Below are 17456 nucleotides of genomic sequence, written 5' to 3'. Positions count from 1 at the left end.
TGACCCTTGAACAATAGGAGGGTTAGGGGAGCCAACCCCGTGAAGTTGAAAATCCACGTGTAATTTTACAGTCAGACTCCCATCCCTGATTCCACATCCGCAGATTCAACCAAGCATGGGTCATGTAATACCGTACTGTGTATTTAGTGAAAAAAATCTGCATATAAGTGGACCTGCACAGTTCAAACCTGTGTTGTTCAAGGGTCAACTGTATTTGTTTTATCCCTATTATTCCTGAGTTCTAATCCTGGCCCTCTGATACACTAAAAAAAGGGAACCGTTTTTGTTTTTAATTAAAATTTAAGTTAGGCTTTAAATATAAATCACAATTTATATTAAACCTCTCACCTTGAATAGACAAATAGATGACTGAATGGATAAATAAATGAACAAAATATTGACTGAGCACATTATTAAATGTGTCAATTCATTTTGGGTTCCAACCTTAACTGTTCATTTATGCTCTGCTCTTCATCATTTGTGCCTTTTGTAATCCGTAATCAGTAGCTGAGTTTTACTGAATCACATTTTCAGTTTAATCTCAATGTAATTTCAGTTTCATAGTAATCGGGTCACATTTTCAGTTGAAAGGGAATATTTTATCCATTCCCTCCAGACCCACTCTCTTCCCAGTCTGGCTCTGTGCCTAGAAGGCTGGCCTCTGCAGACTGCATCACCTGGACTTCCTTGCCTTTGGGCTACTGGTTGGGTTTTGCCTGTGGGAGGCTCAGAGAGAGAAGTCACACCATTCTTAGTCCAACCTCTCCAGCTCTGCCTACTGAGCCATAATTTGGCAGTGACTGCATTCTTCTTCAGCCTGCAGCTCCCACAGATGCAGCTCTCACAGGGTTCTGCTCAACTGCTTTCTCCCCTCAACACCTCAGGCTGAGGGACATTAAGGACTTGTTGCTATTTCTGGGCTGTAGGTACTTCTCTACAACTTGCTGGCTCCTCTCACGCTGCCCACATCTCCATGAGAAGTGACTCAAACCCTCTTTACCCCTTTGATTGTGCCACCTGTTTTCCTGCTTGGACAGTAATATAGGCTAAAAACCACCTGTACTAAGAATAAAGTTTTAAATTAGTCAACCACAAAATGCTCTGATTGCAGGTACCATATAGCTCTATCATCATCACAAGAGTAAGGTTGGATAACTGTTTTAAGGCACATCAGGGTGCTCACCAAAGCCAAAATTCTAAGATAAGTCAAGAACACTGGATTTTCCCATCCAACATTATTTAACATAAGTGGGGTGTGTGTATTCCTCCAAGTTTTAGCCTCACCAGAAAGGGAAAGATCACTGTGTATGTGTGTGTGTGTGTGAATGTGTGTGTGTGAGTGTATGTGTTTCAACTTAAGATGTACATGTGTGTCTTCAATGGGCATATCTAACACAATAATAATAGTATTGACATGACAAGTAGCATGGAAGTGGATCCTCCACATAAAACATGTGAATTATGGACCAAGAAGAAATCTGTTTTTGAAGTACTTGTCACAGAAGAGCATTCTTTCCATTACAGTGTGTTCTTAGGGGCCATGATTGAAGAAAGTAATATTCCTGTCAGTCGTCAAAAGAGGCTGCTCAATACTCCCAACTCCAAAGGCAAATTTAGAATAGATGGTCTAACAGCATAATGAGGTGTTAGGAGAATTGGAAGAATAGGAAACTTCACCATATGAAGAAAAGGAAAAAATGTGGTTCTTCTCCCATTTGGTTATTTCATTAGCATCATGGCTCATAACAAAACTACCAAACAACTGAAAAGGGGCAGTTTGTTGGGAAAATATCAAAGTAATCAATAAAAATAGTCTTTAATAAATGCAAAATAGTTAGCAAAATACAGATGACTCAAGGAATGGGGATTAGTTCCATAAAGCAGTAAAGAACATTTTAAACTACTTCTGTCGGTTTGGAACTGCATGCTTCTTTTTATTCCTCCAGTCTTGGTATTTATTTGTATTTTTTAAACGTAATGTCACCATTGTACCTCTTATGGATGCATTTTTTTTTATACCTTAAAGAAATTGACTTTCCCTGAATGAATTCAGAGTAGGGTAAATCCCCAGTCCCATCAATAACACCTTCCTACTCTTCAAAAAGAGACTTTGGAGGAGGCTGTTCAAGATGGCAACACAGGAGGAGCCTGAACTTACTTCCTCCCATGGACACAACAAATATACACCCACCTGTGGATCAATCCCCTCTGAAAAAAACCTGAGAAGTAGCTGAACACCTGCTCCCCAGCAAAGGATAAAAAGGATGACATGAAGTTAGGCAGGAGAGGCAGAAAAACACTCTTACCAAAAAACCCACCCCCTGACATACATTAGGAGGGATCTCACCAGACAGGTGCTGCTCCTGGAGAAGCAAGGGATTGGCACCCAACATCAGGCACACCAGCCCCTAGAATCTACACAAGAGGGAGGAGCACCCAAAATGCTTGGGTTAGAAAACCAATGGTGGTAGGGGACTTCCCTGGTGGCGCAGTGGCTAAAAATCCACCTGCCAATGCAGGGGACACAGTTTTGATTCCTGGTCTGGGAAGATCCCACATGCCACATGCCATGGAGCAACTAAGCCTGTGTGCCACAACTACTGAGCCTGTGCTCTACAGTCCACACACCACAACTACTGAGCCTGCATGCCACAACTACTGAAGGCTGCACATCCCAGAGCCTGTGCACCACAACTACTGAGCCCACGCGCCACAACTACTGAAGCCCACGTGCTCTAGGGCCCACGTGCCACAACTACTGAGACCACGTGCCTCAACTACTGAAGCCCATGCTCTTAGAGCCCATGATCTGCAACAAGAGAAGCCACCACAATGAGAAACCTGCGCACCTCAATGAAGAGTAGCCCCCACTCGACACAACTAGAGAAAACCCATACGCAGCAACGAAGACCCAATGCAGCCGAAAATAAATAAATAAATTACTTGATTTATTAAAAAAAAGAAAACCAATGGGGCTGCCATCCAAGGGTCCCAAAGTGCTATGGGAAACTGAGACTCTCCTCTTAAAAGGCTCCCATGCAATCTCACTCACCCTGAGACCCAGCAAAACAACAGCAGCTTGAAAAGTGCCACAACTATATATGAAATAGAGCCATTTGTGAATATACAAGCATTGGTTAGAGAGATGGGGATGGTGGAAACACTCCCTGGAGACTGAGACACTGACAGACACCAGTTTTGTACTCCCACCTAACCTGCCACTACAGGTGGGCAAGCTGCGACATGGAGGCAGTCAATCAATTGTGGGCACTACCCTGCCCGTTGCTGAAGCCAGAGAGCTCCAGTGGCTTGCAGCACTCTCCCACTTCCTGGCTGGGGCAGGTGAGCTTGACAGTTGTGACTTTCTCCTCCTCCCTAGCTAAAGTCTGCCAACTCAACACTTCCCTGCCCCCTGGCTAGGGCTGGTGTTCTCCACCCGTGGCCTAAAGCTAACACATGCACAGACAAGGCATTCTCGTGGTACATTGCTGAAGCCAGTGGGTGCAAATAGTCAAGTCATTTCCTGGTTGCCTCCCTGAAGCAAGAGAACAAGCCCTGACCTCTACACTCTCCAGCTACCTAGCTAAAGCCAGCAGGTACATGCAATTCACACAGGGGACATATCTCTTGGCCTTGGTGGCCAAGGGGACCAGCATTCCTGAACTCCACAGGACTGTAACAATCAGAAAGACAGTTCTTGGCAGGCCACCACTCCCAGGGCACTGCACTGACAGAAGACTGTAACACAACCCCAGTCTTCCTATGGAAAAAACCTATTTACATAGCCTGAAGTTTCACCCTGCAGGACAGGCTTCAGGTTACCCTCACATCTGGAGGCTAAAGAGGTGCTTTCAGGAAACATAAGCAAGGCGACCCCATCCTTGCACACCCCTTTAGCTTTACTAAGACTCCCCAGAAAAGAGCCTATACGCTTATCAGGAGCCACAATTTTTGCAGCTGTTCCCAGGAGACACCTGCAGATCTCCTGGTCTGGAGGCCAGCAGGCATTAAGATTATGGCCCCACAGGACTGAATACATGCGCATACTTTAAAAGCTGCTGTCTGAGGGTCTGGCATACAATGAGCCTGAAATTAAGTGCTAAATGAGATTTCTCTCTTTCAAACACTGATAGGCTTCAGCAAACACCCAACAATAGGAGCACATCAAGAATAAATCAGGCAGCACCTCTTACAGAGCCAGGACAGGTGAGTGTCCTGAGACCTACCCTCCCCACACAGTGGATGGGCCACAACTGGGTCATCAAGCACCCCAAGACACCACCCTCCTTGCAGCAACCAAGCTTTAATCTGCCTAGGTGGGTGCTCTGAGCCCTGCCCTCACTGCACAGTAGCCATGGCCTTAACACAGCCAGAGGGTGCACATAGCTCACACAAGGAATGCCCACAGAGTTGCATGGTGGCTCTGGTGGCCAGGAGAAATTGTGCTTCTGGGTCACACAGAAAATCTCCTACACAAGACCATTACTTCAAGACTGAGGGAGGTAAGTGTTTCACCTAATACATACAGACAAACACAGAGAGACAGGTAAAATAAGGAGACAGAGGAATATGTTCCAAACCAAAAAACAATGCAAATCCCCAGAAGAAAGAGCTTAATTAAATGGAGATAAGCAATTTACCGCATAAAGAGTTGAAAGACAAAAAAAGGGCATTTCATAATGATAAGTGGGTCAATCCAACAAGAGGATACAACATTTGTAAACATTTATGCACCCAATATAGGAGAATCTAAATATACAAAGCAAATATTATCAGAAATAAAGAGAGAAATAGACAGCAATGCAATAATAATAAGGGACTTTAATACTCCACTTACATCAATGAATAGATCATTCAGACAGAAAATCAGTAAGGAAACATTGGCCTTAACCAACATACTTGACCACATAGAATTAACAAGTATATACAGCACATTCCTACCAAAAGTAGCAAAATACATACACATCCTTTTCAAGTGCACACAGAACATTCTCCAGGATAGATCACATGCCAGACCACAAAACAAGTCTCAATAAATTTAAGAATATTGAAATCATATCAAGCATCTTTTCCAACCACAACAGTATGAAACTAGAAACCAACTACAAAAAAGAAAACTGGAAAAAACACAAACATGTAGAGAATAAATGGTATGTTACTAAACAATTAATGGTCAACAATGAAATCAAAGTGGAAATGAAAAAATACCTTAAGATATGAAAATGGAAACAGAAAGATCCAAAATCTACAGGACACAGCAGAAACAGTTCTAAGAGGAAAGTTCATAGCAACAAAGGCCTATTTCAAGAAATAATAAAAATTCAAATAAACAACTTAACTTTACATTTAAAGGAACTAGAAGAAAAGAACAAAGCCCAAAATTAATAAAAGGAAGGAAATAATAAAGATCAGAGATGAAATAAATGAAATGGAGACTAAAGAAACAATAAAAAAGATCAATAAAACCAAGAACTGGTTGTTTGAAAATATAAACAAAATTGAAAAACCTTTAGCCAAGCTCATCAAGGAAAAAAAAGAGACCAAATAAATAAAATCAGAAATGAGGAGAAATTACAGCTGATATCACAGAAATACAAAGGATCATAAAAGAATACTATGAATAATTAGAAAACAAATTAGACAATCTAGAAGAAAAAATAAGTTTCTAGAAACATACAATCTTAGACTGAATCACGAAGAGACAGAAAATCTGAATAGACTGATTACTAGTAAAAGAATTGCATCAGTGATCAGAAAACTCCCAAGAAACAAAAGTCTAGGTCCAGATGGCTTCACAGGTAAACTTTACCCAACATTTAAATATTTAATATCTAGACTTCTCAAATTATTCCCAAAAAATCAAAGAGGAGGAAATACTTCCAAATTTACTTTACAAGGCCAGCATTACCCTGATACCAAAACCAGACAAAGACACTACAAAAAAAGAAAATTGCAGGCCAATATCCATGATGAACATAGAGGCAAAAAACCCCAATAAAATATTAACAAACCAAATTGAACAATACATTAAAAGGATCACACACCATGATCAAGTGGGATTTATTCTAGGGACACAAGGATCTTTTAACATCCGCAAATCAATCCACATGATATACTAAAGTAACAAAACAAAAGATAAAAATCATATAATCACCTCAATAGGTGCAGAAAAAGCATTTGACCAAATTCGACATCTCTTTATGATAAAAACTCTCAATAAAGTAGGTAGAGGGAATAAAAAAGGCCATATATGACAAACCCACAGCTAACATCATACTCAACAGTGAAAAACTGAAAGCTTTTCCTCTAAGACTAGGAAGAAGACAAGGATTCCCACTCTTGCCATTTTTATTCAGCATAGTATTGGAAGTCCTAGCCACAGCAATTAGGCAAGAAAAAGAAATAAACGTGTCCAAATGGGAAAGGAAGAAATAAAACTATCACTATTTGCAGATGACATGATAGTATAAATAGAAACCCAAAAGACGTCATCAAAAAACTACTAGAACTAAAAAATGAATTCAGTAAAGTTTCAGGATACAAAATTAATGTACAGAAATCTGTTGCATTTCTATACATTAATAATGAACTATTAGGAAGAGAAATAAAGAAAACAATCCCATTTACAATTGAATCAAAAAGAATAAAATACCTAGGAATAAATTTAACCAAGGAGGTGAAAGACCTGTACCCTGAAAACTATAAAACATTGATAAAAGAAATTGAAGACAACATAAATAAATAGAAAGATATACTGGGATTATGGATTGAAAGAATCAATATTGTTAAAATATCCATACTACCCAGAGCAATCTACAGATTCAATGCAATTCCTGTCAGAATACCAAGACATTTTTCACAGAACTAGAACAAATAATTCTAAAATTTGTAGGGGAACCACAAAAGATCCTGAATTGCCAAAGCAATCTTGAGAAAAAAGAACAAAGCTGGAGGTATCAGGCTCCCTGATTTCAAATTTACTACAAAGCTATAATAATCAAAACAGTACGGTACTGGCACAAAAAACAGACACATAGATCAGTGGAACACAATAGAGAGCCCAGAAATAAACCTATGCTCATATGGTCAATTCATCTATGACAAAGGAGGCAAGAATATACAATGGGGAAAAGACAGTCTTTTCAATAAATGGTGTTAGGAAAACTAGACAGCTACAGGCAAAAGGATGAAACTGGACCACTTTTTTACATCATATACAAAAATAAACTCAAAATGGATTACAGACTTAAATATAAGGCCTGAAACAATAAAACTCCTACAAGGAACCCTTGGCAGTGCTCTCTTTGACACTGGTCTGAGCAATATTTTTTTTGTATATGGCGCCTCAGTCAGGGGATACAAAAGCAAAAATAAACAAATGGAACTACATCAAACTAAAAAGTTTTCACATAGTGAAAAAGTCATCAGTAAAACAAAAAGGCAATCTACTGAACAGAAGATAGTTGCAAATGATATATCTAATAAGGGGTTAATATTGAAAATATATAAAGAATTCATACAACTCAGTATCAAAGAAACAAGAAACCCAATTAAAAAATGGGCAAAGAATCTGAGTAGACATTTTTCCAAAGAAGACATTCAGATGGCCAACAGGCACATTGAAAGATGCTCAACGTCACTAATCATCAGGGAAATGCAAATCAAACCACAGTGAGATACTATCTCACACCTGTCAGAATAGCTATCATGAAAAAGACAAGAAACAAGTGTTGGCAAGGATGTGGAGGAAAGGGAACACTCGTGCACCTTGGTGGGAATGTAAATTGGTACAGCCACTATGGAAAACAGTATGGAGGTTCCTCAAAAAGCTAAAAATAGAACTACCATACAATCGAGCAATTCTGCTTCTGGGTATTTATCCAAATAATACAAAAACACTAACTTGAAAAGACATATGTACCCCTATGTTCATTGCAGCATTATTTAAAATAGCCAAGATATGGAAGCAACTGAAATGTCCATCAATAAAGGAATGGATAAAGAAGACATAGTGTACATATACAATGGAGTATTATTCCGTCATTAAAAAAAATGTAATCTTGCCATCTGCGAAAACATGGATGGACCTAGAAGGTAGACAAATACCATATGATTTCACTTATATGCGGAATATAAATAACAAAACAAACAAAACAAAATGGAAACAGACTAATAAATACAGAAAATAATCTTGTGGTTGCCAGAGGGGAAGGGAGTGGGGAGAATGGATGAAATAGGTGAAGGGGATTAAGAGACATAAATTTCCAGCTATAAAATAAATACGTCATGGGTATGTAATGTACGGAATAGGGAATATAGTCAGTAATATAATAACTCTGTATGGTGACATGGTAGCTAGAGTTATCATGGTGATCATTTTGTAATGTATAAAAATATCGAATCACTATGCTATGCACCTGAAAGTAATATAATACTGTATGTCAATTATAATTTAATTAAGAAAAGACTTTGATCTTTTGTTCTGGAACAAAACTTTTCTAGTGTCTGTTGAAAACCCCTGAAAAATAGAAATCAGCAACTGTATCTTATGGGGTATTACTCATCTCATAGCAGTTGCAAACTTCAGTGCTTTAAAAAAGCATTTTAGATTTGCAATATATTTCTTAACTATGTATCTTTTTTCCCACTGCTTTGTGTATTGCTCAGACTTGTCCATTTAATACTCAAGAACAAAGTGCTATTTTTCCTAACTCTTTGGCTTACTGGTAATAAAAACATTTTCTCATCTTTAAATATGAAATGCATCCATGATTTTTAAAATATGCTACTTTATTGCCTGACAAAGACTGAGATGAAAAATAGGACACAAGACACATAAATTAATGTTAAGAAAAAGCTTACTGGGGAAAATATTATTTCCTGACTGCTTTTCTTACTTAGAAGTTTAAAAATATGAAGAAGTCTTCCCCAGAAAGGACTCAGGAATTTCAGAAGAACTGATAGGCTATATTCACAAATCCTTGTATTGAAATGCTATTTTAATATATTTCATATGGAATTATAGAAAATCCTATTTCCTATTTCAATATGATTTAACCTCAATGGTAGCCAAAATATTTATCCTACAACAAATCCTTTTAGAGACTAATTCCTATATTTCATAATAATGAGTTTTCTACAATTTTATTATAAACCTAGGGTCTATGAGACAAAGTTTAACTGTTTGAGAATACTGTATTTGGAATTTTGAGTTAAACATAGCGTGCTGAACATGTATTTGTCTCAGGTTCTCCTAAAACCCCATTAAAATGACAACAAAGATTTTTTAAAGCATAAATCCATGAGAAGAAAAAGAATGGGAAAGAAGAGGACAACAGCACAATTTTCGAGGTGGAAACAAGAGGGATAAATTATAACCAATTTCGAAGCCAAGAGAAAATGAAAACCAGAGATACGTCAACTCACAGCTCAAGAATTGGAAGTAACTGGAACTTCTCAGTGGAACTGGCTAGTGGATACAGTATTGCAGAGTGCAGAGGTAGATAATACTAGCTCCGAAAATTTTCACTTGCCTTTAGGAGATGATTTAATAGTGAACCACTGGATGACTGGGGAAACTGAGGAGACAGACTGTACGTTACACTGATACCTAGACTGCTTGTAGACTGACTTGAAGTGCCACTGCCCACATGGGACTGTCCAGTTGATGCCCAGACTTTGGGACTGAATTAACACCCGGGAAGGGGGAGATAATCTCCGAGGGAGATGATCCAAGAAACAGTGTAGGTTGAGAGTGGGAAATCCCTAAAAGAGAAAGAAGAGGTATACTATGAACATTTGAAAACGGAAATGCTTATTGCAGTGTTTGTGTGTGTGTGTGTGTGTGTGTGTGTGTGTGTGTGTGTGTGTGTGTGTGTGTGGTGGTGCGGGGGAAGGGAGAGACAAGGATTTGACAACAAAGAACATAATAAAGACTCATTGTGTGTCCATGAGGATCCCCCAGTAATGGGTTTAACATTTTGTGCTCCTCTTCGTTGCACTATGGAGTCAGTCATATTTACTTGTGGTAGCTTTCAGTTGCCTGCAATGCTTCAATAATTCTGATATACCTTTGTAGCCTGGTGTGGGTGATATTGCAGGGAATAAAAATAAGACAGTAAAGGGAATGGTGCCTGCCCCATGTGGAATGCTCTAGAGGGGCGCCTGCTGGGAGAGAGCAGCATCGTGGTTCAGGAAGTGGCCCACAGCAGAGCGAGTGGTGACAGACAGGAGCACATGATTAGGAGAAGCAGCGGAGGGCAGGCAGTTCAGGAACAGGTGTGAGAAAAACTCTCTCAACCTCAAATATTCTGGAAGGAGGTGACTATGAGGGAACGGCTTCCCCACAAAGCAGACACTGATATGGAGATAAGTGTGCAGAAAGCACAGCTCTCGGGACCAACCCCTTGTGGGGAAGAGAAGGCAGCAGGATAGGGTGGAAGCAGAAGTCGGGCTTCAGAGAAACCACAATGCGGCCTTAGCTGACTGCACAGCAATCCCTGGAGCTGGGATGGCCCTTCCAAGTTGTCCTGAGCTGGGGTGAGGAAGCTGAGCCATTTTTATCCTTAGTTCAAAGGCATGGAATTTGAGTAAAGAGGCTCTCTTTAACAGAGGACAATTCTTCCCATCAGCTGAGGAAATAAGTCCCTCTGTTCTGAACAGGGGATTTGGACAGCACAGTACAGTATCCATGATAGTAGAGAAGACTAGTATAAGCGAAAATGTTAAAATAGAACATATACTGGTTTATATCCAATTATCCAGTGATGCATATTTTATATGGCAGACGAAGAGAGTTCAAAAATAATTATATTAACATGAATAAGTAATAGTATGGTAAAGATTAGTAAAAAGATTGTGAAGATATGATTGAAAATTTCTTGGCATTTTATATTGTTCCTTATTCAAATTATGACCAAATAAAAATAATACATTCTCAGCCTACAATGTAGTTCTTACCCAAACTTGGGAACAAATGTGCATTGATTTGGAGAGTTACATCTTCAACACGCAGTCTCTTTCTTTCGCTTTCTCTTTCTGTTTTCTGTCTCTCTCTACCTCCCTTACACACACACACACACACACACACACACACACACACACTTAAGAAGACCTGGGTTTTCTTGGTTATTGGGATAAGTACTTTGGAACAGATAGCTGGTCACCTAAAAGACAAACTTGAGTCACAGTAGAAGGTTGCTGAACTGCTTTGTAGGAAAAATAGGTTTGGTTAAATGTAGGTAGAGGTTTTGTTTTGTGGAGGGTGAAGAGTAAACAAGTCTAAGACCAAAAGTGAATTATTTGAGTAGTAAGAAGGGTTCTGAGAAGTAGTGGAGGGGTCGGGGGAAGAGAATGAAGATGTGACAGCTGACAGTCTAAGAAAAACTGAGGGGGAAGAGCAAAGGAGGAGGAATTTTTTTTTTTTTTTTTTGCAGTATGCAGGCCTCTCACTGTTGTGGCCTCTCCCGTTGCGGAGCACAGGCTCCGGATGCGCAGGCTCAGCGGCCATGGCTCATGGGCCTAGCCGCTCCGCGGCACGTGGGATCTTTCCGGGCCGGGGCACGAACCCATGTCCCCTGCATCGGCAGGCGGACTCTCAACCACTGCGCCACCAGGGAAGCCTGAGGAGGAGATTTTTATTACATTTCATCCGTGTAGTGTGCAGTGTCAACTTTCTTCTCTGTCAAGCCACAAAATCTGCAATAAAATTTTCATTATTTGCCAATCCATTCTAGAGTTGGATGTTTTCTGCTGTGTTTTGTTTTGACCTCAACAAAGTATGAGTAGTACTGTCTCCTAGGTGCCTTGAGGTTGAAATGCTCACTAGTGCTCACTAGTGGCCAGCCCTATCTGGCAATAAATGCTTTCACAGTGAAGATGATGGTTGAAAGTTGAAAGCTAAAAGTAGAGAAAAGATATGTGTTCAATGTTATCATCAGACCAACTTCAATATGTCAAAGCACCTAAAATCAACTTGTTTACACCATCACCATCAGAAAAGACAACAGCATTGGAACTGGGAATTTGATCTCATGAGCCAATCCATTCTGATCTCTTTAAATACCACCTATGTACGGATGATTGCAAATGTGTACCTCAGTCCAGATCTCCTCCCTCATTGCAGGCTTTGTAACTGTTACTCAACAAGTTCACTTGGATGTCCAAAACCAAGTGTCCCATCACTCTCTGCAATCCAGCACCACTAAACAGTTTTACCCATCTCGGTTAATAACTCCCAAACTACCAATAACCGAAGCCAAAAACTTGGATTCATGTTTAATCACACTCTTTCTCTCATAAACTACATCCATTAACATACACCATTCCTTCAAGCTGTCATTACCTCTCACCAGGATCATTTCAGTAGCCTCTTAATTAGTCTCCCTGCTTGCACTCTTGTCACACTACAACTTAGTTTCAAGATAGAAGCCAACAGAGAAGACCTTCAAGATGGCAGAGGAGTAAGATGCGGAGATCACCTTCCTCCCCACAAATACATCAGAAATACATCTACATGTGGAACAACTCCTACGGAACACCTACTGAATGCTGGCAGGAGACCTCAGACCTCCCAAAAGGCAAGAAACTCCCCACGTACCTGGGTAGGGCAAAAGAAAAAAGAAAAAACACAGACAAAAGAATAGGGATGGGACCTGCACCTCTGGGAGGGAACTGTGAAGGAGGAAAGGTTTCCACACACTAGGAAGCCCTTTCACTGGAGGAAACAGGGGGATAGCAGGGGGTAAGCTTTGGAGCCACAGAGGAGAGCACAGCAACAGGGGTGCAGAGGGCAAAGCAGAGAGATTCCCGCACAGAGGATCAGTGCCAACCAGCACTCACCAGACTGTGAGGCTTGTCTGCTCACCTACTGGGGAGGGTGGGAGCTGGGAGCTGAGGCTCAAGCTTCGGAGGTCAGATCCCAGGGGGAGGACTGGGGTTGGCTGTGTGAATACAGCCTGAAGGGGGCTCGTGCGCCACAGCTGGCAGGGAGGGAGTCTGGGAAAAAGTCTGGACCTGCCTAAGAGGCAAGAGACCATTGTTTCGGGGTGTGTGAGGAGAGGGTATTCAGAGCACTGCCTAAACGAGCTCCAGAGATGGGCATGAGCCACGGCTCATGGACAGCATGGACACCAGAGATGGGCATGAAACACTACAGCTGCTGCTGCAGCCACCAAGAAGCCTGTGTGCAAGCACAGGTCACTCTCCACACCTCCCGTCCAAGGAGCCTGTGCAGCCTGCCATTGCCAGGGTCCGATGAGTCAGGGACAACTTCCCCAGGAGAACACAGGGTGCGCCTCAGGCTGTTGCAATGTCATGCTGGCCTCTGTGGCCACAGGCTTACCCCACATTCCGTACCCCTCCCTCACCCTGGCCTGAGTGAGCCAGAGCCCATGAATCAGCTGCTACTTTAGCCCCGTCCTGTCTGAGCGAAGAAGAGTCGCCCTCAGGTGACCTACACGCAGAGACAGGGTCAAATCCAAAGCTGAACCCCAGGAGCTGTGTGAACAAGAAGAGAAAGGGAAATTTCCCCCAGCAGCCTCAGGACAGGGGATTAAATCTCCACAATCAACTTGATGTACCCTGCATCTCTGGAATACCTGAATAGACAACAAATCATCACAAAATTGAGACAGTGAGTTTTGGGAGCAACTGTAGACTTCAGGTTTGCTTTCTGCATCTAATTTGTTTTTGGTCTTATGTTTATCTTAGCTTAGTATCTGGAGTTTAGTATCATTGGTAGAGTTGTTTATTGATTTGCTTGCTCTTCCTTTTTTTTATATATAGATATATATTTTTTTTTCCTTTTTCTCTTTTTGTGAGTATCTATGTGTATGCTTCTTTGTATGATTTTGTCTGTATAGCTTTGCTTTTACCATTTGTCCTAGGGTTCTGTCTGTCCATTTTGTTTGTTTGTTTGTTTTAGTATAGTTTTTAGTGCTTGTTATCATTGGTGGGTTTGTTTTTTGGTTTGGCTGCTCTCTTCTGGCTTTATTTTTTTTTTACTTTTTCATAATTTTTTATTTTAATAACTTTATTTTATTATTATTTTCTTTATTTCTTTCTCTCTTTCTTTATTTCTCTTTCCCTTTCTTTCTTTCTTCCCTCCCTCCCTCCCTCCTTCCTTCCTTCCTTGCTTCCTTCCTTCCTTCTTTCCTTTCTTTCTTTCTTTCTTTCATTCTTCCTCCCTTTTCTTCTGAGCCATGCGGCTGACAGGGTCTTGGTGCTCCAGCCAGGGGTCAGGCCTGAGCCTGAGGTGGGAGAGCCGAGTTCAGGACATTGGTCCACCAGAGACTTCCCAGCTCCAGCTAATATCAAACGGTGAAAGCTCTCCCAGAGATCTCCATCTCAATGCTAAGACCCAGTTCCACTCAACGACCAGCGAGCTACAGAGCTGGACACCATATGCCAGACAACTAGCAAGACAGGAACACAACCCCACCCATTAGCAGACAGGCTGCCTAAAGTCATAATAAGGACACAGACACCCCGAAACACACCACCAGATGCGGTCTTGCCCACCAGAAACACAAGATCCAGCCTCATCCACCAGAACACAGATACCAGTCCCCTGCACCAGGAAGCCTACACAACCAACTGAACCAACCTTAGGCACTGGGCGCAGACACCAAAAACAACGGAAACTATGGACCTGCAGTCTGTGAAAAGGAGACCCTAAACACAGTAAGTTAAGCAAAATGAGAAAACCGAGAAACACACAGCAGATGAAGGAGCAAGGTAAAAACCCACCAGACCAAACAAATGAAGAGGAAATAGTCAGTCTACCTGAAAAAGAATTCAGAGTAATGGTAGTAAAGATGATCCAAAATCTGGGAAATAGAATGGAGAAAATACAAGAAACATTTAACAAGGACGTAGAATAACTAAAGCACAAACAAACAATGATGAACAACACAATAAATGAAATAAAAAATTCTCTAGAAGGAAACAAGAGCAGAATAACTGAGGCAGAAGAACAGATAAGTGACCTGGAAGATAAAATAGTGGAAATAACTACCAGAGCAGAATAAAGAAAAAAGAATGAAAAGAATTAATGACAGTCTCAGAGACCTCTGGGACAACATTAAATGCACCAACATTCAAATTATAGGTGTCTGAGAAGGAGAAGAGAAAAAGAAAGGGACTGAGAAAATATATGAAGAGATTATAGTTGAAAACTTCCCTAATATGGGAAAGGAAATAGTCAATCAAGTCCAGGAAGTTCAGAGAGGCCCATACAGGATAAATCCAAGGAGAAACACGCCAAGACACATACTAATCAAACTATCAAAAATTAAATACAAAGAAAAAATATTAAAAGCAGCAAGAGAAAAACAACAAATAGCATACAAGGGAATCCCCATAAGGTTAACAGCTGATTTTTCAGCAGAAACTCTGCAAGCCAGAAGGGAGTGGCAGGACATATATAAAGTAATGAAAGGGAAAAACCTACAACCAAGATTACTCTACCCCACAAGGATCTCATTCAGATTTGATGGAGAAATTAAAACTTTTACAGACAAGCAAAACCTAAGAAAATTCAGCACCACCAAACCAGCTTTACAACAAATGCTAAAGGAACTTCTCTAGGCAAGAAACACAAGGGAAGGAAAAGACCTACAATAACGAACCCAAAACAATTAAGAAAATGGGAATAGGAACATACATATCGATAATTACCTTAAATGTAAATGGACTAAATGCTCCCACCAAAAGACACAGATTGGCTGAATGGATACAAAAACAAGACCCATATATTTACTGTCTACAAGAGACCCACTTCAGACCTAGAGACACATACAGACTGAAAGTTAAGGGATGGAAAAAGATATTTCATGCAAATGGAAACCAAAAGAAAGCTGGAGTAGCAATTCTCGTATCAGACAAAATAGACTTTAAAATAAAGACTATTAGAAGAGACAAAGAAGGACACTACATAATGATCAAGGGATTGATCCAAGAAGAAGATATAACAATTGTAAATATTTATGCACCCAACATAGGAGCACCTCAATACATAAGGCAAATACTAACAGCCATAAAAGGGGAAATTGACAGTAACACAATCATAGCAGGGGACTTTAACACCCCACTTTCACCAATGGACAGATTATGCAAAATGAAAAGGAGAAGTAATAATTGACACTGCAGAAATACAAAGGAACATGGCAGAGTACTACAAGCAACTATATGCCAATAAAATGGACAACCTGGAAGATATGGAAAAATTCTTAGAAAAGCACAACCTTCCAAGACTCAACCAGGAAGAAATAGAAAATATGAACAGACCAATCACAAGCACTGAAACTGTGTTTAAAAATCTTCCAACAAACAAAAGCCCAGGACTAGATGGCTTCACAGGCGAATTCTATTAAACATTTAGAGAAGAGCTAATACCTAGTCTTCTCAAACGCTTCCAAAATATACCAGAGGGCATAACACTCCCAAACTCATGCTACGAGGCCACCATCACCCTGATACCAAAACCAAAGGTGTCACAAAGAAAGAAAACTATAAGCCAATATCATTGATGAACATAGATGCAAAATCCTCAACAAAATACTAGCAAACAGTATCAAACAGCACATTAAAAGGATCATACACCATGATCAAGTGGGGTTTGTGCCAGGAATGCAAGGATTCTTCAATATACGCAAATCAATCAATGTGATACATCATTTAACAAACTGAAGGATTAAAAACCATATGATCATCTCAATAGATGCAGAAAAAACCTTTGACAAAATTCAACACCCATTTATGATAAAAACGCTCCAGAAAGTAGGCATAGAGGGAAATTACCTCAACATAATAAAGGCCACATATGACAAACCCACAGCCAACATCATTCTCAATGGTGAAAAACTGAAACCATTTCCTCTAAGATCAGTAACAAGACAAGGTTGTCCACTCTCACCACTATTATTCAACATAGTTTTAGAAATTTTAGCCACAGCAATCAGAGAAGAAAAAGAAATAAAAGGAATCCAAATCAGAAAAGAAGTAAAGGTGTCACTGTTTGCAGATGACATGTTACTATATATAGAGAATCCTAAAGACGCTACCAGAAAACTACTAGAGCCAATCAATGAATTTGGTAAAGTAGCAGGATACAAAATAATACACAGAAGTCTCTTGCATTTCTATACACTAATGATGAAAAATCTGAAAGAGAAATTAAGGAAACAGTCCCATTTACCATTGCAACAAAAAGAATAAAATGCCTAGGAATAAACCTACCTACAAAGACAGAAGACCTGTATGCAGAAAACTCTTAAGACACTGATGAAAGAAATTAGAGGTGATACAAACAGATGGAGAGACATACCATGTTCTTGGATTGGAAGAATCAACATTTTGAAAATGACTGTACTACCCAAAGCAATCTACAGATTCAATGCAATCCCTATCAAACTACCAATGGCATTTTTCACAGAGCTAGAACAAAAAAATTTCAC

Source organism: Grampus griseus (genome assembly GCF_964374135.1).
Source record: "Grampus griseus genome assembly, chromosome: 9".
Lineage (NCBI taxonomy): Eukaryota > Metazoa > Chordata > Mammalia > Artiodactyla > Delphinidae > Grampus > Grampus griseus.
Note: the sequence above shows the minus strand (reverse complement) of the source record.